Consider the following 24433-nt stretch of genomic DNA (forward strand, 5'->3'; position numbering starts at 1 on the left):
TCTTCCTTCACGTCTTGTCTGCACTCGGGAGTTTTCATTTTTCTCAATAAATAACACAATTAAAATGAAATAAGGAAAAAATGTATTATATCGTCCTTATTGCAGTAGATGTGGTTTTTACGCACAGTCAAAACATTATAGGAAATGTGGATTTTTATTAATTACACAGGTGTGCTTTTACAGGTAGGAAAATATATAAAACAAGGACATCTATGAGCAATATTTTGGAAGAAATTTTATTAATAACCATACGCAAACAGAATGTACGTATCTGAAGATTTTCAGTGAACAGTGTATACTTTACAAAAATAAAAGGGTTTTCTAGTTAGTGTTTTGTTGAAATGAAATGCAAATAAAAATCTAATTTTATTTCAATTATAAAAAAATACATTTCCTTCAAATAGTATCATATTCCAAGTATATACCATGTAACTATTATTCTTGATAATTCAAACGGGTATGGTATCTCCTAAAACACCTATCAACACAAAGGCCGGCTTTACACTAAGGACACCACCACTGGTTACGGGATTTCCTGAAACCCTCATATCCGGAGGAGCATACTATGCATTTTTTATGTTTTCCGTCGGTTATTTTTTCTGGGAAATGCTTCTCCGAAATGCGACTGATGTTCCTGTGTTCCAAACGAACAGGTCTCAGTAGTTGATTTTTAGACCCTTCTCTGTGATCACCGATAAGTTCCTGTCAAAGCTTTTGATGAAACCTCAAATTGTCTAGGTCGGGCTGAACCACAAACGAATCTGGGTAGCATATGTAGGCATTGGCTAAAATTGTAAAAATGGAACACAATAAGGTAGAAACTACAAAAGTGATATAATTAAGGAACTGCTCTAATCGAATTTACCAGTTTGATTCAGGGTATACCTATAGTAATGTATACAATGTGAGGCTCCCCGGAAAGACACCAAATGATTACTGATCTGTAGCAAAGATAATATGGGAGGCCTAAGAAACATCCAAAACGGTTAAAAACATATTCAGTATCATTTTGTTCCCGAAATTTTTCACCTGACGATTTCAAACAAAATGTAGAATTAAATAAATGTCTGTAGACTACATGTATTATTTTCTGTCAAACAAAACGCATGTATATACTGTTAGTAGAAATTAAATAAGCATTATAATTAAAACTTTTCTGAGTACAATATTCGTGAATGTGATTTTACGCACCACTGAGAAAAAGATCACTAACGAAAAAACAGACAGCCATAGGGAATCATAAATACATAAAATTTTAGCAAATCGGATTTAAAATGAAGTATAAATAAATGTACCTGTAGCTGCAGTAAAAAATTGAACAACATCTTTCTCCAAATCTTTAAACTGTTGAACTGAGGTTCAAACTGCTGAATCATCTCATCCCCTACATCGACTCCACCCATCGTGTAATTGTATGTCTGAGTTGCTGCTGGTATGGATATATCTGTCCCTCGGCTGTTTGTAGTATCAATCATACTAAAGTTAAGATTCGCATGCAGACCAACTGAGTCCATCATACAATATAATTATCCAATGATCAGGTATAGTAATCCGGAAAAACATACAAGATGAAAATCTTAATACCTTAAAGCACGATAAACAAACGCTTCTATCGTGCATTTAAAGGCAGGATATACGAACGCTCCTAGCGTGCGTTTAAACGCACGATAAACGAACACTCCTTGTGTGCGTTTAAACGCACGACAGATGAACGCTAACAGCGTGCGTTTAAACCACGATAGACGAACGATTTAAAATAATAATATTTACAAATAATAACGAAAGAAAAAAAAATAGGAAATGCAATGAATGAAATTATATATATTTATAATAGCCAAACATATAAATAACAGTTAAATCGAGGAAGTAATCAGAGTATAAAAATAAACGAACGCTTCTATCGTGCGTTTAAACAAACGATTCTATTGTGAGTTTACAGTGCGTTTAAACGAACTCAAAACTATGTGTAAAAGCAAGATAAACGATGCACGAACGCTAAAATGGGAAAGGTGAACATTTTTAGGAGTGTAGCATGTAGAGTAACTGAATTCCTCCTACAATGGTCAGAATTAGAAATAAAAAATAGTAAAATAAATTTCAAAAACATCAACACACAGTATTTTAATTTTCTTATTTAATCATGTCAGTCCCACCTCTCAGTACCTTACAGTTGTTAAAAATGTTTTTATGTGTAAAAGACTATCGCTATTATATGGAAATAAATGAAATATGGACTACATCTGTTTGTAACAAAATCTCACTTGAGTCAAATGGAACCTAGCATATCATCAAATGAAAAGGACTTTCAGATCTTCAACTTGATACTTGCAATAAGGCAGATTTGACAAGACATAAAGTTACCAATCATTGTACAAGAATATTACCTCGCACCAACCGTTGATGAAAGAACTGTGACAAGTCCACGATCTGGTCATAACATTGCCATCACTGGAACTTGCAATTTCACAATCATTTCTCCTTTTGGTAACCGGGCATTCCTGAGACTTTGGGACATTCCCTTCCTACTTTTTATAACAGTTCCCGTGCATAACATATCATTGTCCTTCCGGTCATGAACAAGTTTGGGACTAGTGAAAAACTTATCTACTGTTACATGGTGACATAATCTAAGTGTGGGGTCATTAAGTCCATGACAACCTGGTATCCCTGAAATTAAGACACATGCTAGTAGTCACTACATCCACTAGGACAGAAGAAAAACAATCTAAATACAAATATATAGTTTTTGGTAGAGATTCCTCATACTTTGTAAGAAATAATTCCAAATCATCTTCCAAATCTACAGAGGACAATGTCTACAAAATGCTGGATTTTTTTTTATCGACAACATATTTGTCCAGTGTGGTGGACGTGTTTTTCAACAAACAGTCGGCATTTCAATGGGAACAAATTGTGCTTCTGTACTTGCTGACCTATTCCTTCACTCTTATGAGGTTGACTTTATAACTGATCTGATCCAAAAGAAAGAATATCGTTTAGATAGATACTTTAATCTCAGTTTCCGCTATATAGATGAAGTTTTATCTTTAAACAATCCCAATTTCGGGGATTTGACAAACGTGATGACTTTTTATTCAGAATTGTCAACTTTTCTTTCATTAGTGCCAACATCCCTTCGGTACCTGTTCATATCACAACTCATACGTTATTCAAGAGCTTACCGAAACTATGCAGACCTTTTGTATCGCGCTAGAATTCTAACAAATAGGCTTCTGGAACAGGATTATGTTCAAGATTGAAGTCATCACTACAGAAGTTTTATGGTCGTCATCATGAACTCGTGGATCGTTATGGTGTATCCATCAGCGCCATGAAAACTGATTTATTCAACGTGTCATAGTTTTCTTTTCCTTTTTCGTCTACCCCGGACTTGACTTTTTATGATCAACTCGGTGGGTCTTTCTAGAAAAGCAGAGGACGCTCACCCTACCGGTGCATCTGGTCTATGTTCCAAGTTTTAAGTGGAGTCCGAGTTGCACATTTGAGTTTGTTACTTTGTAAGTGTGATTTTAGTTACTGTGTTGTGTACGTATGTTTTCCATGTCTGGTCTTTGTCCCTGGATTACATTCTTTTGGTTACCGCTATAACCTGGGCTCCCTTGATTACTCTTTAAAACATTAGTTATAAATATAAATAAATATTTTTTGAATAGATGTGAGACATAAATGTTATGGCGAATATGTCGCAGAGATAACAACCCCACTGCAATGAAAAATGTAAGCTAATACTTTAATGGAACTAGTCAACATATTCTCTTTATAAATCAATCGACAGTAAAACACATGTAAAAAAACTAAAAAGTTGAATGTTCATTCAAAAACTGTTGTCGTCTTCCTATAAAACATACAGTAAATATGTTTTATAGACAGAATTCGTTATAGGCACATATATCAGGAAAATCGTAATTAATAGGCCAAATATTTTAGAAAGTTTCTTTATATGTATAAATATAAAATATCTTATTAATCACAAACACGAATTGATTAAATTCGTAACATGTATAACTTGCTATTGATAGAGATATGGTGAATATGGATGGGAAAGTGGTTAAATCCCCCGCACCAAATAGAAGATCTGTAAGTATCAATTAAGTTACAAAAAAATTGTTTTTCCTTTTCAGGGAGAGATATAACTGTTGTTCTGGATATTCACCTTTTCCATACCGTTACTGTTAAGTATTGAATAAGAGAAAAAAAATCTTGATTATTAGGCAGCTTATATATGCATACATGAAACAACTGATGCAGTATTTTGCAGCAGATTTGATAATCTGTAAATAATGTGTATTTTTTATGTCATTTCAAAAGCTTTGTAGAGAAATACATTGACAGAGCATTTTTCCTACGTCGAATGAAATTCACTGTCGTTAAAACATATTTATGTGATCTTTGCATATAAAGGTCATTCAAGAAATGTAATATGTAATATGTAACTTCAATCGTTAGACAAATGTTTATAAAAAATATATGAAATTAATTTTGAATGTAATACGGATTCAAAACTACATATTTTGATAAAGCAAAACATATATAAGAGTAATCAAGGGAACCAAGTTTATAGCGGTAATCAAAAGAATGTAGTCCAGGGACAAAGACCAGACATGGAAAACAGACACACACAACAAAGAACATAAAGTAACTAAAATCATACATACAAAGTAACAAAAGTAAATGAGCAACTCGGACTCCACTAAAACTGGGAGTATGGACCAGGGGCACCGGTAGGGTAAGCGTCCTCTGTTTTCTAGAAACACCCGCAGAGTTGGTCATAAAAAGTCAAGTCCGGGGTAGACAAACGAGGAAAGGTAAACTATGACACATTTTCATGGTGCTGATGGATACATCATAACGACCCACGAGTTCATGATGACGACCATAAAACTTCTGTAGTGATGACTTCAATCTTGTAGCAACATAACCCTGTTTCAGAAGCCTATTTGTTAGACTTCTAGCGCAATACAAAAAGTCTGCGTAGTTTCGGCAAGCTCTGGCATACCGTATGAGTTGTGATATGAACACTCCATAAGCAGGAGCCGAAAGGATGTTGCCACAGATGAAAGGAAAGTTGACAATACTGAATGAAAATTCATTACGTTTGTCGTAAAGTTTGGTCAATAGTTTTCCTTTACCATCGATTTCTAAGTGTAGGTCAAGATATGAGGCTGACTTCATAGTGTCTGTAGTATCCTTTATCTCAAGTTCTTTTGGGTAGATGCGATGTATCAAATCCCCGAAATTAGGATTGTTTAAAGATAATAGGTCATCTATATAGCGGAAACTGAGATTGAAGGATCTAGCCCAACGATATTCTTTCTTTCTGATCAAATCAGCTATAAATTCAGTCTCATATGAGTGAAGAAATAGGTCAGCAAGTAAAGGAGCACAATTTGTTCCCATTGGAATGCCGACCGTTTGTTGAAAAACACGTCCACCACACTGGACAAATATGTTGTCGATTCGATTAAAAATTCCAGCTGTATTCCTCTGTATATTTGGAAGATGATTTGGAATTATTTCTTACAAAGTATGGAGGAATCTCTACCATGAACTATATATTTGTATCTAGGTATACCATCTTTTTTGGAAAAACAACGATGTATAATGTTTTTAAGTCGGGATTTTAACTGAGTATGGGGAATAGAAGTATACAGTGTTGAAAAATCATAGGTTTTAAGGTTATAAGAAACAAAACTGGCACGTCTAAACGTGTCATTAGTTCAGACAGATACACAGTACTTCGTTTGATGATCAAAACGCAGAGAAATGTAGAGAAGATTGATCCGATTCATAATTTCAATCAATGTATATAAAGGTACGAGATCAGAATTATCTGCCCTTAGCTTTTCGTTGTATATGAATATAGTTCCTATTTTAATAGGGTATTTTTTAAAAATTATTCAGACAACCTTACCTTTAGAATTTAATATTCTTTTTTTGGTTCAATTGAAAGAAGAATAATGGAAATAATTTAATAGATGTCTTGAATCAATAAAACATACTTATAAAGTGTGATTTGGTGAGGTCAGAAAAGGCAAATTTTTTGGCCTTTGGAAGCCATTTTGGGTAAAATTTGAGGGGTCTCTGTGTTGAGGTAGTTAAAATTGAAAATGATGGTGAAAATTTCTGATTTTTTTTGTGGAAGTTTAGGTAAGAAGGTTTATTCAGCTCCCAAAATATCATTTGATTAGAAGCGGTAGATTTTTTTAATTTGAAAAATGCTATAATAAACTCTGTGTGAAAATTAATTGTGTCCTCGTACCTAATAGAGGAGTGTGTTTACATATAAAATCAGCTGTTATTGCTCCAGTACTGATTATTTTTGTATTTGTTTTTATATTTCTGTGTAGATAATGCATTTGGGTACTGAAATATATAAGAAGAAGATTATTCTTCTGAAATTCTGGCTATTTTGGGGGAAATTGGATTAGATTTCTAATTTATTTTAATTTTTTTTTGTCAAAGGGGGTTTCAAATTGAAGTTTAGGGGTAAATTCCTACACACCCATGATGACAGTTCATTTCAGCAAAATGGAGGCATTTTATCAAAAGTACAGCATAAAACTACAAGATAAATCAGACCTTGGAGAGAACAGGGAATGTATTGTATGGACAGGAACTTCAACACCCAATGGCAAATATGGGATAATAAATTGTAGATTTCCTGGTGCCGTTGGGTGGAAATCAGTTTATGTGCACAGGCTAGCATACATGATAGAGCGTCAATCTGCTTATTTACCTGCATTTGATGTTTCTCACTTGTGCCACAACACTAGGTGCATTAATGTTGCCTATTTGGTGTTAGAACCTCACGGTTTTAACAACAGTAGGCAGACATGCGTGTCGAAAGGGGAATGTGTTGGTCATATTGCCCCATTGCCACCATGTTTAGTAGCCCTCAGGATGACAGACACTGATTTAGGTATTTTTGACAAATTACGGGAGGAGGGAGAGCAGGCTAGGGGAAGGCAGTCTTTATTTATTTTATTTTTTATTTTTTTTTTTGCATCAACTAAGAATATTTTTGTAAGATTTAGGTGGTCCTTAAAAGGACCTTTATGTTTGATTTTCAACTTTCATCTCTGGGGCATCTTCTTTTTGCAGTAACTGCTATGCTGCAGCAATCCTGGTACAGAATCTAGTTGGCTCTTTTTGTTGTGCTCTTTGTAGGCCATGTCATCTTTTTTTTTTTTTACCTCAGGACGTTTTCCATACTGCTGGTGGTAAACAAAGTCTTTGTCCATCTTTTCGAAAAGAGTGTTACAGTCATTTTAAATCTCTATTCAAATTCTTGCTCTTTTTTATTGCTGATGTACCAGGCCTGTTGTTGTTGCGATGAACTGCAGAATGTAACCTCACCTCCATATTTTTGCTATGGGTTACATTTTTAGGTAGGCTTACACTCAGTGCACGGTGGAAACCTTCATTCTTGTTCGTCGTGGGATGCATTTTCGTACTATTGATTTTTTCCTCACTTAGTATCATCTTTACCAGCTCAGTGACTAATTTTTTGTCTGTTTTGTTCATTTTTAGCATAGTGATGTTATAGCAGCTGAGGTAGTAGGATCGCAACCACCAGTTACTTGTTTCTGTTCCAACACACACCACAGAATCCCTGAAGCAAGATGAACAGTCCCCAAAATAGCACTTTAGAATAGCAGTTACAATTGCAGGTAAAATTTTACCAATTTTTTCTATATTTCTTTCATGATCAGTTGGTTTAAAATCATCGAACATCGACATCTCAAATCAAGGCTAAATTTCTGTTTCAATTCTTTATTTTCCACCTTTGTTTTACCGTGAAACATGGTCTCACTAAACTCGGCACGTAATCCTGTACGAAACTGATGTTGGCTCAGGTGCACCGGGTCAGCGAGTCTCTGCACTTCCGACAAAGGGACCAAGGCTTGGATAGCATCTTCAACTCCTTGCGCCGACCCGGCATCTCTATCAGTAGTAACATACCGAATTAAAATACCCTGTAGTGCTAGTTGGCTTCCTACATCCTTTCGCATCTCATTTTCTGACACAGGTGCCAATCTTTTGTGAGATGCAGTACATCCTTCATGGCATCCAGGACACACTACTTCAAAACCATCCTCGTCCTCGTAACAACGCTCCCTTCCAAGATAATAGGTTTTGGGACACTGCGACAATTATGTATTTTCTGTCTATTTTTTTCTCTATCACCAACATCTGTGTCTGAGAAGTGTTAAGCCCTGTTCTTTTTCGGCTTGAGCGGCTTGAACCAGGATATCGACCATCTAGTGTCAAATCTACAAGATTTTCAGGATTTTCCTTACTTCTGTTATCAGCTTTTACTAGTTCTGCTTTCTCCTTCATGTCTTCTATATTCAGGTCTATCATCTCCTTTGCTACTATAAGTTTCTCTGCATGATACTTATGCTAGGTGGTGGAACATTCAAACGGGCCAAAATCTCTCGTGTCTTCCTGTTTACTATATTCTAAGCCTACTGATGCCAATCCAACATTTGAAGTTGAAGGATTCGGTCCCGGCTGGTTGTTTTCGATTTCTTTGTTGAACTTCACTACTTCATTGGACACAAACCAACAGTTCTTGCATTTAAATTTGTGTATAATGTATCAGGCTTTCGTAAGACACAAATACGGAAGTCGTTTCTAGGATTCCTTAGTTATTTATTGAATGCTAAATTTAAACACCAACTACAAAGAAACAAAAATATATATAAATATAAGCATGTATTCATATATTGTCATAATACATAGACATTAGGTATAAATTATATCAAATTAATAACTTTGAAAATGAAATATGAAATCATTTCAGTTATAACAAATACTTGTAAATTCTGATGGAAATTTACAGATCTTCTCATATTACAATTATACATATTATACGAAATTCATTTAAAACAATAAGATAAGGAATAATATAAAGCATATCGTACCATCCGTGTGACGAAGTGAATTAGCGTAATATATGCGTCATGGATTTACATCATCTCTAAATACACAGATCCAATATAATCCTATGTAAAAGAAATCCTATGTCTTACTGTTAAACAAAACAAGCATTTACAGAATAAACAATTCAGACTAAATAAACATTAACACTTTATATTCAGTAGCAATATTTATACAAAGTACTATATAAGAACTTTAGCCATTGCTATTGAAATACATAAAGCATTTATCTTGCTAAATTAAAATCCTGAAATTATTTTATAATAAAGTTACAAAAGTTACAAAAGTTCAAAATAAGTACTTACAATCACAGTAACAGTATATTCCAGAAAATAGTAGTTTATTAAACAGATCCAAAAAAGGCACTGATACAAGTTTTAAAAATGCACAGTTTATAAAGCAAATACAAAAACCAGATAGAACTAGATATTTTACATAAGACTACTCAAAATGTCTTAATATTAAAATTAGAAAAACTGACCATGTCTATATATGGTTATAACCTTGAGGTTTATAAAAATAGCCAAAAATTATTCTCAAATAAGGATAAACAGAAGACAGGTTAAAGTGTTCTAATTAGAATAACACTAAACATACAAAGTGAAAAACAAGGATGAAAACAGCTCACGAACTCAGTCAACTACGACCAAGTTTACCTGCAATTAAATGTAGTATTAATTATCTATGTGATATAAAATAATAAAGTAATTAGTTTGCTGAAATAAAGATAAGAATGATTAATTTACAAATCATATAAAATAATCATAATCATTCTGAAATATGATAAAACAATTGTCAAGAAAAGAACACATATGTATGATAATATACATGTACATGTATGTACATATAGAGGCTGCAAATTCAAAGTTTAGTTAATAATCTGAAATGGAATTGTACATTTCAAATGCAAATAAATATTTATTATATCAATGATACGAGAATTTGAACTTAATGTTGTCTGTGTCTTGTCTCTTTTCAGGTGAAGTGGTCGCAATATCATCCTCTGAGAATTGTAAACAGCAGTATCATCATCATTTCCAGACTGGGAACAGCTGTCACTGCCAATGGTATGCGGTTCTTCTATATCAGCTTCAACATGCTTATCGTCTTGTTGGTGACCTTGCAAATTCATTCGGTTGTAAGTTTTTGAATTATCTTCATCTGGTGAAACTGCATTCTCAAACACAAGACCTTTTTTTTCAACCACGCAGTATGACTTTTCTTTTTTTTTCTAATATTTATATTATTCTCAAGAATCAATTCATTGTTACATTATATACATATACATACTGTACATGTTACAAAATATGCACATACAAATATAAATTTAAGTTATATGCTTTTCCAAACTAAATGTTATTTACTGTTTTACAAGTTTAACTCTACAATTTCATGATAGAATTTTCAACGATATATTGTCACAGCATATAAAGTTATCATAGTAATGACCCAAGGTAACAATGTTCTGATTCTTAAACATTTTCTGATTCTTAAACATCCCTTCGGCTCCTGCGTATGGAGTGTTCATATCACAAATCATACGTTATGCCAGAGCTTGCCAAAACTACGCAGACTTTTTGTATCGCGCTAGAACTCTAACAAATAGGCTTCTGGAACAGGGTTATGTTCCTACAAGATTGAAGTCATCACTACACATCACTACAGAAGTTTTATGGTCGTTATCATGAACTCGTGGATCGTTATGGTGTATCCATCAGCACCATGAGAACTGATTTATTCAACGGGTCATGGTTTTCCTTCCCTCGTTTGTCTACCCCGGACTTGACTTTTTATGAGCAACTCGGCGGGTGTTTCTAGAAAAGCAGAGGACGCTTACCCTACCGGTGCACCTGGTCCATGCTCCCAGTTTTTAGTGGAGCCCGAGTTGCTCATTTACTTTTGTTACTTTGTATGTATGATTTTAGTTACTTTATGTTCTTTGTTGTGTATGTCTGCTTTCCATGTCTGGTCTTTGTCCCTGGATTATATTCTTTTGATTACCGCTATAACCTTGGTTCCCTTGATTACTCTTTCACACCACTGGGTCGATACCTCTGCTGGTGGATTTTGTCCCCGAGGGTATCATCAACCCAGTAATACAATTTTTAAAATTAATGGTTTTAACAAGAGTAATGAAAGAAAAACTGGCTCGGACGTCGCCCAGTATAAAAAGGTCCGAACCTGACAGCAGATCGGACAGTCTGTTGTCTTGTAAGTATGTGGTGTCCCCAGATGGGAATCTTAGCACACTCACATCTGGTATGGAAAGTGCCCCGACCAATTCAACTGAAAGTACCCAATCACACGTTCAGTCTGCAGACCATCTATTCCAGTACAAAAATTCTGACCATTTTAAAATTATCAAACCATGTTCCATCACTTTAAACGATATATTTGACTACAACGATGACGAACCACATTGTACCATATCAAAATGTGGTATTAAAAATTGCAAAACATGCAACATTCTTATAACCGACCCTTACTTCTCCAGTTCCCTTACAAACAAAACCTTCCATACAAGAAGTCACGATGACTTAAATTGCAAATCAACAAACTTAATATATGGATTAGAATGCAACTTATGTGGTTTAATATATGTCGGAGAAACGCAAGAACGATTAAATAAAAGAATGTGCGGTCATCGTTCGGGAATTAACACCACCAAATTCCCGACAATTTATCAACAGTTTAATCAACAAGATCATTCAATCCTCTCCATGAAAGTTCGTATTTTAGAAAAAAATTTACCATCCTACGAACAGTCCCGTTCTAAGTAAAAACTATCGTAGGGAAAGAGAGGAGTACTGGATACGCAGACTAGGTACTGCAATACCTTACGGATGCAATGACAACATCAAAAGCATATGAAACCTTTCAAGCCAATATTACAATAACATAAATGTGATGAATTTATTTGACAAAAATCCAAGACAGGAAAGGAGTCATGGCCATCTCCACTATACGTCACCTAAGTTACATGATGTCTCCATAGATGGTCTCCTTCCTTTCATACAAAAACGTCTTGGAGTTCATCACATTGGAACCAAACTTAATTCTATACCTCTCACTCTACTACACTCCCTTTACAAAACAAGACTTGACACTCCTGTTTCTGACCCCACCTCATCATTATACAGACTTGTTGCCATCATTTTGGATATTGGTTTCCACAGACTCTTTAAACCAGTTTGTGTGAAAAGTCAAGATGAAGAAAAACGATCATTTCTTCCAATGTCAACAAATGTATAGGTGCAATTAATTTGGCTAACATACTCCATCATAAAAACGTTACCAACAAAATTCCCCCATATTTCAAAGACAAATCCATACCAATTATTTCATATTCCTATACTTCACCCATCGCATCCAAAATTTTCAATTATAAAAGGCTATTGCAGAACCTCGAGATTGAGGACTTCAACGCTAAATCACCTGACTGTTCTTGCAAAACCTCTCCATTCAAATATGGTCCTTCTGGTCACGTCGTTACGGGAGATTTAACCATTATCGACAACGAATCTCTGCGTAATATCCTTTCTTCAGGTCACAAGTACCGTGAACTACGCTCCATAAATTCGAATTATAACTTTAAAGTTCTTATGGATGCCGTCGAGGACTATGCAAGAAAATGGATAAAACGAGAACAAGAAGACATTGATTCTCTGTCAGAGTGATTAAAGGCCGTGAGGTCTTTAATTTTGAAACGAATGAAAGTTTTAAGTAGGTTAATGACTGCCAAGGCTACATCATTTTTCAAAGACCCCGATGTAGCAAAGAGTAATCAAGGGAACAAAGGTTATAGCAAAAACATTGTCTACGAAACATGACAAATATGTTGTCGTACCAGCAGACAAAGCCCAAAACAACATTGTTTTTGTCTGCAAAACGTTTTATATCCAATATTTATTATCAGAGGTAGACGTAGAAATAATAGCAATGATAAGACCTACACTGCTACCACTCTCTCCAAAGAGGAGATTGTGGAAAACCATAAATCTGTGCTATCCTCTTTTGGTCTCTCTACCAAGGACGATGATTGTGATTTACCGTCTATGTACTGGATTCCTTAACTTCACAAGAATCCATACAAACAACGTTTCATAGCTGGATGTGCAAAATGTACCACCAAACCTCTTTCAAAACTTTTAACTTCTATACTCACAACTGTCAAAGAGGGTCTGCAGTCCTACCACAACACTTGTTTCACCCGTAGTGGTATTAATTCAATGTGGCTGCTGAAAAATTCTAAAGATCTTTTTGTGACATTCAGTTCAAGACTATTATCTGAATATAATAGCATTAAAACCTATGATTTTTCAACACTGTATACTTCTATTCCCCATACTCAGTTAAAATCCCGACTCAAAAAATTATACATAGTTGTTTTTCCAAAAAAGATGGTACACCTAGATACAAATATATAGTTCTTGGTAGAGATTTCTCATACTTTTTAAAGAATTATTCCAAATCATCTTCCAAATAAACAGAGGAAGATGTTTACAAAATGCTGGAATTTTTAATCGAATCGACAACATATTTGTCCAGTGTGGTGGACCTGTCTTTCAACAAACGGTCGGCATTCCAATGGGAAAAAATTGTGCTCCTTTACTTGCTGACCTATTCCTTCACTCTTATGAGGCTGACTTTATAGCTGATCTGATCAGAAAGAAAGAATATCGTTTGGTTAGATCCTTCAATCTCAGTTTCCGCTATATAGATGACCTATTATCTTTAAACAATCCTAATTTCGGGGATTTGATACATCGCATCTACCCAAAAGAACTTGAGATAAAGGATACTACAGACACTGTGAAGTCAGCCTCATATCTTGACTTACACTTAGAAATCGATGGTAAAGGAAAAGTATTGACCAAACTTAACGATAAACGTGATGACTTTTCATTCAGAATTGTCAACTTTCCTTTCATCTGTGGCAACATCCCTTCGGCTCCTGCGTATGGAGTGTTCATATCACAACTCATACGTTATGCCAGAGCTTGCCAAAACTACGCAGACTTTTTGTATCGCGCTAGAACTCTAACAAATAGGCTTCTGGAACAGGGTTATGTTCCTACAAGATTGAAGTCATCACTACAGAAGTTTTATGGTCGTTATCATGAACTCGTGGATCGTTATGGTGTATCCATCAGCACCATGAGAACTGATTTATTCAACGGGTCATAGTTTTCCTTCCATCCTTTGTCTACCCCGGACTTGACTTTTTATGAGCAACTCGGCGGGTGTCTCTAGAAAAGCAGAGGACGCTTACCCTACCGGTGCACCTGGTCCATGCTCCCAGTTTTTAGCCCGAGTTGCTCATTTACTTTTGTTACTTTGTATGTATGATTTTAGTTACTTTATGTTCTTTGTTGTGTATGTCTGCTTTCCATGTCTGGTCTTTGTCTCTATATTACATTCTTTTGATTACCGCTATAACCTTGGTTCCCTTGATTACTCTTTGGATACCATAAAACAAAAATAAATCATTCGGGGAAAAAAAAGCAAAAAGAAAAAAAAAAATAAAATGAAGAAAAAATAACAAAGAAGAATAGAGAGAATGATTTTTAATAGTGAAGAAGAGAAACCTGATGATGAAATTTCTATAATTGTTTGTTTCCATGCGATGGGTATTTATTCTATCATGATATTTTACATAATATATAATCTTATATAATAAAATTGAAACAATTCCATAAATTATCAAAATCTTCCGGTTTTTTGTTTCTTACTGCGATTGTTTTTTCAACCATGTATAAATCTTTTAAAATATTTTGTACTGCAGAGAGGGATAACCGTTTTTTGAAATATTTGGTTGTATAGATATATTGTTTTGTTTTGAGGAAAATAAGATTGAATACCTTGCTCTTTGGTCCTCTAGAAATATCCCCAAACAGGAAGTTCTTTTTAGTTAATGGAATACTTATTCCATTGATCAAAAACCATGAATAAATTTCTGTCAGTAGATCTTGAATCTTATCACAATTCCTAAGTAAATGTTCTAAAGTCTCAATTTCCTCTCCACAGAAGGTGCAATTATCATCGTCTGTGGCATTTATTTTTTTTAAGAAACTTATTTGTTGCCAAAATTTAGTGGTTTATCCTATATTGGAGCCACTGCAATTTTGTTATCTTGGTGACCAAAAATGGAAGTTTGAAGAATTCCCCCCATTCGGATTCATCTACATTTAATATCTCATCCCATTTTCTCTGTCCATTTGGAACAAGATAATTTTTTATCAACACTGTATACATATCTTTTGTTCCTTTTGTGCTTTTCAAAAATAAAGCTATAGATGTCGGAATAAAAGGACAAAACGTGTTGAAATTTTCAGAAATAAATTGCATTTTGGCTTTACCTAAGGCAGACAATAAACTGTTATATTTCATAGTGTCGACAATTATATCATATTTTGCTGTACTTCTAAACGGGAAAAAATTTTTCCATCATCCTTTAAAATATCATTGACATAACATATACCCTTTTCAAACAGCTCTTTATAAAAGATGCAATTATTATCAACTGTGATTTTTGTATTATACCATAATGGACTTCGAATAAAATATTCCCAATTTTCATGTCCATCAATATCAATAACAATATTCCATGCTTTAAACACATCGTTCCAAAATTTATTTTTACAATTTACAGTCATTGCATATTTACTTCCACATTTCAACAAAATGTCTTTATTTACAGAATTAAATAGTATGGTGAGCATGTGTTAATCAGGGATCTTATATTTGTAAGTTTAGCATTGTAATTCATATCAGGCATATTTTCCAAGTTAACATCAAAATTAATTCCCAATAATGTGAAAGAAGTATTACCCCAAGAAAGCCTTCGCCCTGGACATAATATGTCCTCACTAAATTTTTTGCTACCCATCCAAATGACTTGAGTTTTATTAAAGTTTATCTTTAGTCCAGAAACATTTGCATACCAATCAAGTTCTTCCATGGCAGCCTTTAATGACTTTTCACTACCATCTAATATCAAAGATGTATCATCTGCATATTGTGACAGTTTGTGTGTCACTTGTGTGACTGTAATACCTGAAATATTCTCATTTCCCCGAACCTTTATGGCTAGAATCTCTGCACAAAGGATAAATAAATAGGGTGACAGAGGATCTCCCTGTCGACATCCCCGGCTTATATTAAAGAAATCAGAGATGTTTCCCCCTTGGACAATGGCTGACTTTATATTTTTATAAAATACTTTAATCATATTTATAATTGAATCACCAAAAATCAAAGAAATTCAAGACATTAAATAAGAATTTTCATGAAATTGAATCGAATGCCTTTTCAAAATCTATCAATAGTAAACGACCTGGTATATCATTCTCTTCTGTATATTGAAGCATATCATAAATCATTCTAATATTGTCTCCAATGTATCGACCACTTATAAAACCTGTTTGGTCTAGATTGATAAGTTTATCTAGGAATTTGTTTGTTCTATTAGCAATTACCCCAGAACCAATCTTATACACAGTATCCAGAAGAGTTATAGGAACTGTCTCGGTTTGTTATCTTTTGGCAGACAAGTTATTATACCCTGTCGTTGTGTTACAGAAAGTTCACCTTGTCTAACTCCATAATTCAATAATTATACAATAAATACCTTCAAGTCCTTAAAAAATTTAAAAAAGTCCGCTGAAAACCCATCAGAACCTGGGGATTTATTGTTTTTCATATTTTTCAGTCTCACTAGCTTCAGACATTGTTATCTCCCCTTCCAAAGACATTTTTCCTTATCAGATAATTTGTTAAAAGAGTAGTGCTCATGATCACTGTTAAGATCTTGAAAATCATAATAAGTTAATGTACTGTCTTTACATGTGTAAAGATCTTCATAAAATTTCTTAGTTTCATCTAATATATCAAACTGTTTTATTATAAGACTACCATCCTTCTTTTCAATTTTTGGTATGATTTGAAAAATTTCTAGACTCAAGACCACAAAAGTATTTCGATGGCTTTTCCCCTTCCTCAATTCATTGTGCTCTAGCACGAATCAGGTTACCTTTCAATTTTTCCTTTCTCAAATTTTCCAACTTTTTGTTGTCTAATTCATGTATTAAGTCATCAGTTGACTGTGACTCTATTCGTTCAATATCATCAGTAAGTGGAGGGGACCAAAGCAACATCAATAGAAAAAAAGATATGGGTTGCAACATCTATGAAATGGAAAAAAACATATTTGATTTAGAAATTTTCTTAGTGTTTTCATTAAAAACATGTTCTAAATTTGCCTTCCTGAATTTTATTTCCAAATAATGAATAATTTTGGCATTTTGTTTACTTTTTTCATCATTTTTCTGTGTAAATGTAACAAAATGTGATAAAACCATCTTTTTTTTTTATTAAAAACATAAAGGAAAAGTCAATTTCTTTTAATTTTGTCTAAAGAAAATGTCGAATTATGCAAATGTCCTGTAGAGCAAGCCAACAAGTTGTGAACTTCTAAATCATGGGTTTTTGCTCAAATCAGCTGTTGTGAATAATATTTATTTACACAGGGGATAATAATTTTGTCCCCACTTTTTGAATTGTTTCTGGTTTTTGTATCATTTTATTTTTTTATTACAATTTTATATATTTTTTTTTATATCAAAGAAGTACTTTAAAAATTGCTTTTATTTGTTGTAATTGTGTTTTTTTTTCCACATTTTTACCATATTAAGAATTAGATAATTCATGCTTATTTTCTAATGAGTGTTTTTGTTGAAGCAGCTTTTATTACTGATAAGATAATTATCTAAGAATAATTACCACTTTAGATTTTGAGAAAATCTTTGTTTAGAAGAAAGTTTGAGAAGTTTTTTTTATATAAGTGGTCATTTTTAGATTTTTTCTAGTATAAGAAGGTAGTTAAGCAAGGATCACAGTGGATGTGCTTGAATCCAATTTGCCGGATCAAAAGTTGCTGGATTTAACCGAAACTTGTCGTCAGAATGATGGCATATATATCAAAATTGTCAAAAAACTTCTTTATTTTGAATTCCAGAACTTGACCGCAACTAATAGGTACGAGATCACAATTATCTGCCCTTAGCTTTTCGTTGTATACGAATATAGTTCCTATTTTAATAGGGTTTTTTTTTTAAATTAGACAACCTTACCTTTAGATATTATCTTTATTTTTTGGTTCAATTGAAAGAAGAATAATGGAAATAATTTAATAGATGACTTTAATTAGTAAAAAATACATATAGGGTGTGATTTGGTGAGATAAGAAAAGGTCAACTTTTTGGCCTTTGGAACCCATTGTTAGGCAAATTTGAGGGGGTGTATGTGTTGAGGTAGTTAAAATTGAAAAATGATGGTGAAAATTTCTAATTTTTTTATGGAAGTTTAAGGTAAGATAGTTTATTTAGCTGCCAAAATTTCATTTGATTAGAAGCGGTAGATTTTTTTTAATTTGAAAAATGCTATAATAAACTCTGTGTGAAAATTAATTGTGTCCTCGTACCTGAAACTGTAAATTGTTTATTTTAATAAACCTAGCTGACCTATCACTTAGACATACAACAGTCGAAAGCGGAAGAAAATATGTAAGAGGTATACGAAATGTTCAAATGCAATCGTACAGAAAAACGTTTTGTGTCAATTGTAGAGGAGGAAAATTTTCCAAAATGTTGTAGATCTAAGATTTTTAAAACATTTCAACAAGCTTTGTTTAATTGTGTTTTAATTGATTATTTATGATTTCTGTAAAAATAAATCTGTACAAATCAACAAAATAACAAGCAATTGCAGATTTCCAAGGGAAATAGTGCGCTGAACCCTTGTGAAATATTTTTACCCTTATTTGCAACATTATGCAATGTTTTTTGGTTCATATGCACTTATTACGTATATTTACAGTTTTTAGCATAAGTTTTAACGATATTAATCGGCATGCATTTTATATGGGTTTAACATTTACTTCTTGATTAATCTTTACAAGAAGTTATTGAATTAAAAAAAAACCGGCTTTCGGATTAGATAAAACATATTGCTTATAATCTAATAGACTAATTTTTATTATATGACTGTGACGTCATCAATCTTTTATTGGGATTGATCTTATTATCAAATTTTGATACTGAAATTAAACATGAAGAATGGCTATTTATTAGTTTTATCTCTTTTTATGACATTTCACACACTGCCGTCTTGCAAACCTGCAAATAACCCGTAGTTCCGGGTATTGTCATTAATCTGTTTTGACTTGATTGGACCATAAGTGTTAAAGCCAAGATCACAAATAATTTTGAAACCAATGCACAGATAAAAAGTGTATACATCTTCCATATATTATAAAATGGAGATCAGTTACTTTGAAATTGAAAATAAAGGAATTTTAGGAATTCTTAATTTCATTATAAAGTTTTTTTAAGTTACATTGAGTTACGATTTAAATGGAACCTAACATCTCCTTAAAACTTATTTGGCTCATTTTATTTTCTTGAAATTTTATTAAGTGTTTGACTTTGATGAAAAAAAGCAAAATATATAGATTTGAAGAAATCTTACGCATATTTTTCATTGGAATAATTGTAAGGAACATATAGTAGCTTGTTCAACAAAATTATTTATCACTAAGATGTCTTGAGTTTGATATCAGAATGTCTTAAAATATTTTTTTTTCTGATTTCTACCGAGTTATTCCCATAGGTTTTGTGTTTCCCTTTCAAAGATTTTAGTATACTCAATCGATTGGAAGTTTACGTCCCCTCAAATTTAAAAATACCATAATTTATACACGGATACAACACGGATACAACACGAAGTGTAGTAACGGTAGCATTGTTTAAAAACAACAAAAATACCTTGACTAAATGTGATGTATGATAGAGTGAGATACTCATAACAACATTAAAATAAATTGATAGCCGGCTGTTAGATTCTTTCTTTCATAATAACGATGGTATCCATATATTTAATGGAAACCGCAAGTACAGATTAAATTAGCTCGTTTAATAGTGATACTCTTAAATAATTGGAGAAAACCATGGAAATAAGTGGATGACAAGTCAAATTTATCATAATTCGTAGATTTTGGCTTTTTAGTTGATAGATTTTCCTATATCTTCTTTCTCAAAGATTACATTGAACGGACACACTGAAAAATTGTAAGACATAGGTCACCGAGCTTAGTTTCGAGATTAATGAGCCTAAATAAAGGCGATTTAGACATAGGTCACCGAGCTTAGTTCGAGATTAATGAGCATAAATATGGGCGATTTAAACATAGGTCGCCGAGCTTAGTTTTGAGATTAATGAGCCTAAATAAAGGCGTTTTTTGCATTTGAAATATATTCTGTAGGGAATTGTCACTGTTTTGCTTTCTGGTGAATGAAATAGTTCAACAGTTGTATACAGAACACTTATCTAAATTTATTTCATATTCTGAAAAAAAAATTAGGGTAGCTTAACTTTTTTCTTGTAATATTAAAACACCTAAATCCCATTTCAATAGAACATGTTCGCGCATATAAAGAGGGTTTATAAAATCAATGTTTGTAATTTTACATTTGGTTTATTCCGAATAGCCTTTTTGAATAATTAAAATAAAAAAAAGAAGTTTTTTTTCACTTTTTAAAACTTTATTTAACATTGAAAATACATACTTTTTTTATTTTGCAAGATGACATAAAAATGCCTCGTGCAATAGATTTGATCGAACTTAAGTGCAAATTATTAAAAAGAGAAAAGCGTTGGGAAAAACGAAGCAAATTAAGAATAGTTGATGCATCAGATTAAACTCGATGGTAACTTTTGCTATTAAATTTTATTAGAAATCAATGAAAATGTTTTCATTTGTGGGTCGTCCTAAGAATGATGTATGAAAACCAAATCGCATATATTTTTTAAAACAAAAAATAAATAAGTGAAACTAAGAGGCAATATCCAAAAAATGTGAAAAATAAGCAAATATTGTTGAAACTTTTGCGGGTAATGTTTCAATTAAAAATTTCAGGTTAGAAGTTTTAAGATGAAATAATCAAATTGGACTTTTGATAAAACATGATAATTTGAATTTCTCCATAAAAACAATATAGGTTATTGTGACTTTTTCGTGTTTCAGCTGTTGCAACGGACTTACACTTCTAAACAATGCTTGCAACGAGTCTAATTCGTCCGATATAATAAGGTACCGTACAGGTGGTTCACGTAATAGTGGAGAGGGATCTTGTTCATCTTCTGGAAATTGTACTGTCAGGATGGTTTTTACCAATCTGGAGGACAATGCTGAAGTAAATATTCAATGGTCTTTTCATTTTTCTGATAGTTTCAACGATTAAAGCCAAACACGTACAATATATATATATATATTTTCATGCAGACCGGTACCATTCCATGATGAAAAAATCAGTTTCTCTTTTTTTTTGTGTATTTTGAAAAATAAAGAGGTTGTTTAAAATTTTAATTTCTTTTTTCTGTACGCACCGTCTAACCTCAGCTGACTTTGATTACATAACTTTATGCATATATTACAAACGTAATGTTCATAGCTAAGATCAATGGTAATTTCAAGTTTACGCTATACATCGTTTTTTGTAATTACTCGATTATAAATACCACCCAAAGATTAATACAAAACTCAGTTGTTAATAGTAAGGACACAATACTATTTATTGTTCATGTATCACTGAAAAATATATTATTGGAATAATTTTTCAAAGTTCTTTAAATGAGACAGCTTAAATTTTCTACTATATTTACTATAATAAGTTTAAGTACCTTAAAAACCATATGTATTCCTAATTACATTTTTACTGTTCTTTAGTTTGTCCAAGTATTTCCAATCTTAACCATCGAAGGTGTATCTCAGTAAGTGATAACTATTGTGAATGGTGTCAGTACGAGATAATGGCCAAGAGGTACTACAGAGGGTATACACGTAATTATGATGGTGCCATGAAACACAGTAGAAGTAAGTCAAAGAATGTTTTGTAAGTCATAAACTGATTAAATATATAAATGAAAGCGACACAATATCCAACATAAAAACAAACAATCAAAACAAATGATAGAAGATAAACAAAGAAAAAAGCATAAGGAACATGCATCCAAGACCAATCATGCTTACCAACAAATTTAAAAAAAATCGACATGTTCCATTTTGTTTATTAAAATACAGTTGAACATGTCTAATTTGAACCCTAAAAATAAAACATGGTAAAACCATACTTTTCAATGGCCCATTCTGTCGATACACACACACACACACACACACACACATATATATCCACGAACATCTGTCTTCACTTTACATGTTTAGTCGCAAGGTTCCCTGTATATGATAATTGCACATTTAGGTCTATCAGAACTGGGTATGATGCCATTTCAATTTTAAAAGAAACAATGTGATATCACTAGCTTTTCAATTGTTATTGCTGTAAATAAAATAAACATAATGTATTGAAATATCGTTGTAAAATCTCATTTCAGAGGCTTGTTTATGGAGATCAGATAGCACCCGATGTTATCCAGGAAACTGTACAAATGAAATAGTAGAATCTTGCTCTTGTATCTCTGGCTTTGGAGGCAATCAATGTGATGAAAGTATGTTCGCAGTTTTCTATGAATCGTTGTCTCACACCATTCTTACCATTCTTATACTAATTAAATTTCGTATTATTTATATGCTATTGACGTACAAGCCATTCAATGAATGAGGAGGAGATAATACAGTTTGTATTAACTTTTCCTTATCACCATAGTTTTAAGGGTAACATAATTCTAATTTAATTTGTGTGGACTTTAACAAGTTACTAGTAATCAATTGATGAAGTCCGATCCGATAAGATTATTGTTCAGTCCTTGTATGGTAAACAGAACCCTCTATGTCAAGTTTATACTTTTACGCCCTCGGATTGAGATGCGTGTTTATGTATTGTTGTTTCTTGTATTTTGTTTACTTCACTCACTTAACCATGATTTGATTGGTAGCACGGCTTTTAGAAAGACGTTTTGCTGGTATATGTTCCAATACAATATAATTCTATGTAATTGATAACTTTTGTTAACCTCTCAAAATTATTAAATGCAATAAAAACCTTACCACCCTCTTAGCAACGGAGTTATTTTAGCTATACCATATATAAAATGGTTGTAGTCGAAGCAATAATACACAGAATATATGAATAATAATGAAAAATGAGAAATAGTATAAATATTATAAATTGTAATTATATCAAATTATCACATGACATTTTTTATATCACATGTATTATTAGCACAAGGTTTGATATTGGCCCAAGAGCGATAGCACGTTCATATCACTCACAGTTTTACGTTTTGTATTATAATATTCTTCATAGACTCTATACATTCCATGGCATCGTCAATCTCCATTTCCATCCTACTAGGTTGTTCGTCTGCTTCGTCGCTAGACGCGATATTGTAAACAAATACGATAATTGCCGAGCCTTTAGGGAAAGGGGTGTAATATCACTTACGGAAAGCCATGTAATATCATTCCGAAGCATGTAATAACATTTTGATATCAGCTCCTTAGACAATCTTGAAAAATATCAAATTTTGGCCCTACAACTTGCTTTATTATACAGTAAAAAACGAGACTTATTTTCTATAAGTATATGATAAAACTGAATACTTGTCATCAGCGCGGGACTGACTGCGACCTATGGGACGAAAATGAGCCCTATCCTAGTCCTTAAACAAACAAACCTTTATGTATCTATATAATAATACAAGTATACAAATACAATAATATTACTGGGTCAGTGCATGAATACTGGAGAATATCATCCGAGTAGATATTTATATTGCACGAGTTTACGAGTGCAACATACATTCTACGAGGGATAATATTCCCCGGTTTTGTTCGTGATTGATCAATAATCCTTTTAGAGCGTACTTCATCAGTTGGTTAACCGAGTAGAAGTTTATACTGCACGTGTTTACGGGTGCAATATACACTCTACGAGGGATCATATTCCACAGTTTTTAAACAATAATAGCAATATAATGTAATCTTGTTTAAAATTAAATTTTGTCATGGATAACGTCATAAATTTATAAATTTAATTAATTTATATTTGCACTTTAGCAATAAGGAAATTTATTGCACGCTGACTTTGCATTGCTTTCTATGGGGAAATCATATTTCCATTCAATAAAACTATAATACACTGTATTTATCGCGCAAGAAATTACTCAGACGGATACAAATAAGCATGAAAAGACATCTGAGTAATATTCAAGAAATGACGAGAGTAAAACGTTTTCGTAGCCTTTTATTTATATCTTACATAGATATGATTTCTTAAGCTTTGAAAAATCACTAATACAAACATAACTTATGATTTTCTTGAGAATCAAACCTACCTGAAATTGTAATTTTCAATTATCCACCACTGATGTAAACATACAACTAAAGTTATTATTATGTTACAAAACAGTTACAGAAGAAACATCAATCCTATATGCTGAGATAAAGTTATAT

General features: G+C 32.8%; 1 long non-coding RNA gene and 1 pseudogene across 1 annotated transcript; one reads left to right on the top strand and one right to left on the bottom strand.

Annotated features, from left to right (window-relative positions):
* Positions 1 to 399: 399 nt before the first annotated feature.
* Positions 400 to 1754, bottom strand: LOC148618753 (uncharacterized). The gene is made up of 2 exons (XR_015921294.1): positions 1296 to 1754; positions 400 to 785 (listed from the first exon to the last, which is right to left on the bottom strand). It is a non-coding gene; the product is annotated as an uncharacterized LOC148618753 (long non-coding RNA).
* Positions 1755 to 14524: 12770 nt separating this feature from the next.
* The window catches only part of LOC148618754 (uncharacterized), a 36545-nt pseudogene continuing 26636 nt past the window's right edge, over positions 14525 to 24433 (top strand).

Source organism: Perna viridis, chromosome 4 (assembly GCF_037379345.1).
Source record: "Perna viridis isolate PV_CMFRI_1.1 ecotype Kerala chromosome 4, ASM3737934v1, whole genome shotgun sequence".
Taxonomy (NCBI): Eukaryota; Metazoa; Mollusca; class Bivalvia; order Mytilida; family Mytilidae; genus Perna; species Perna viridis.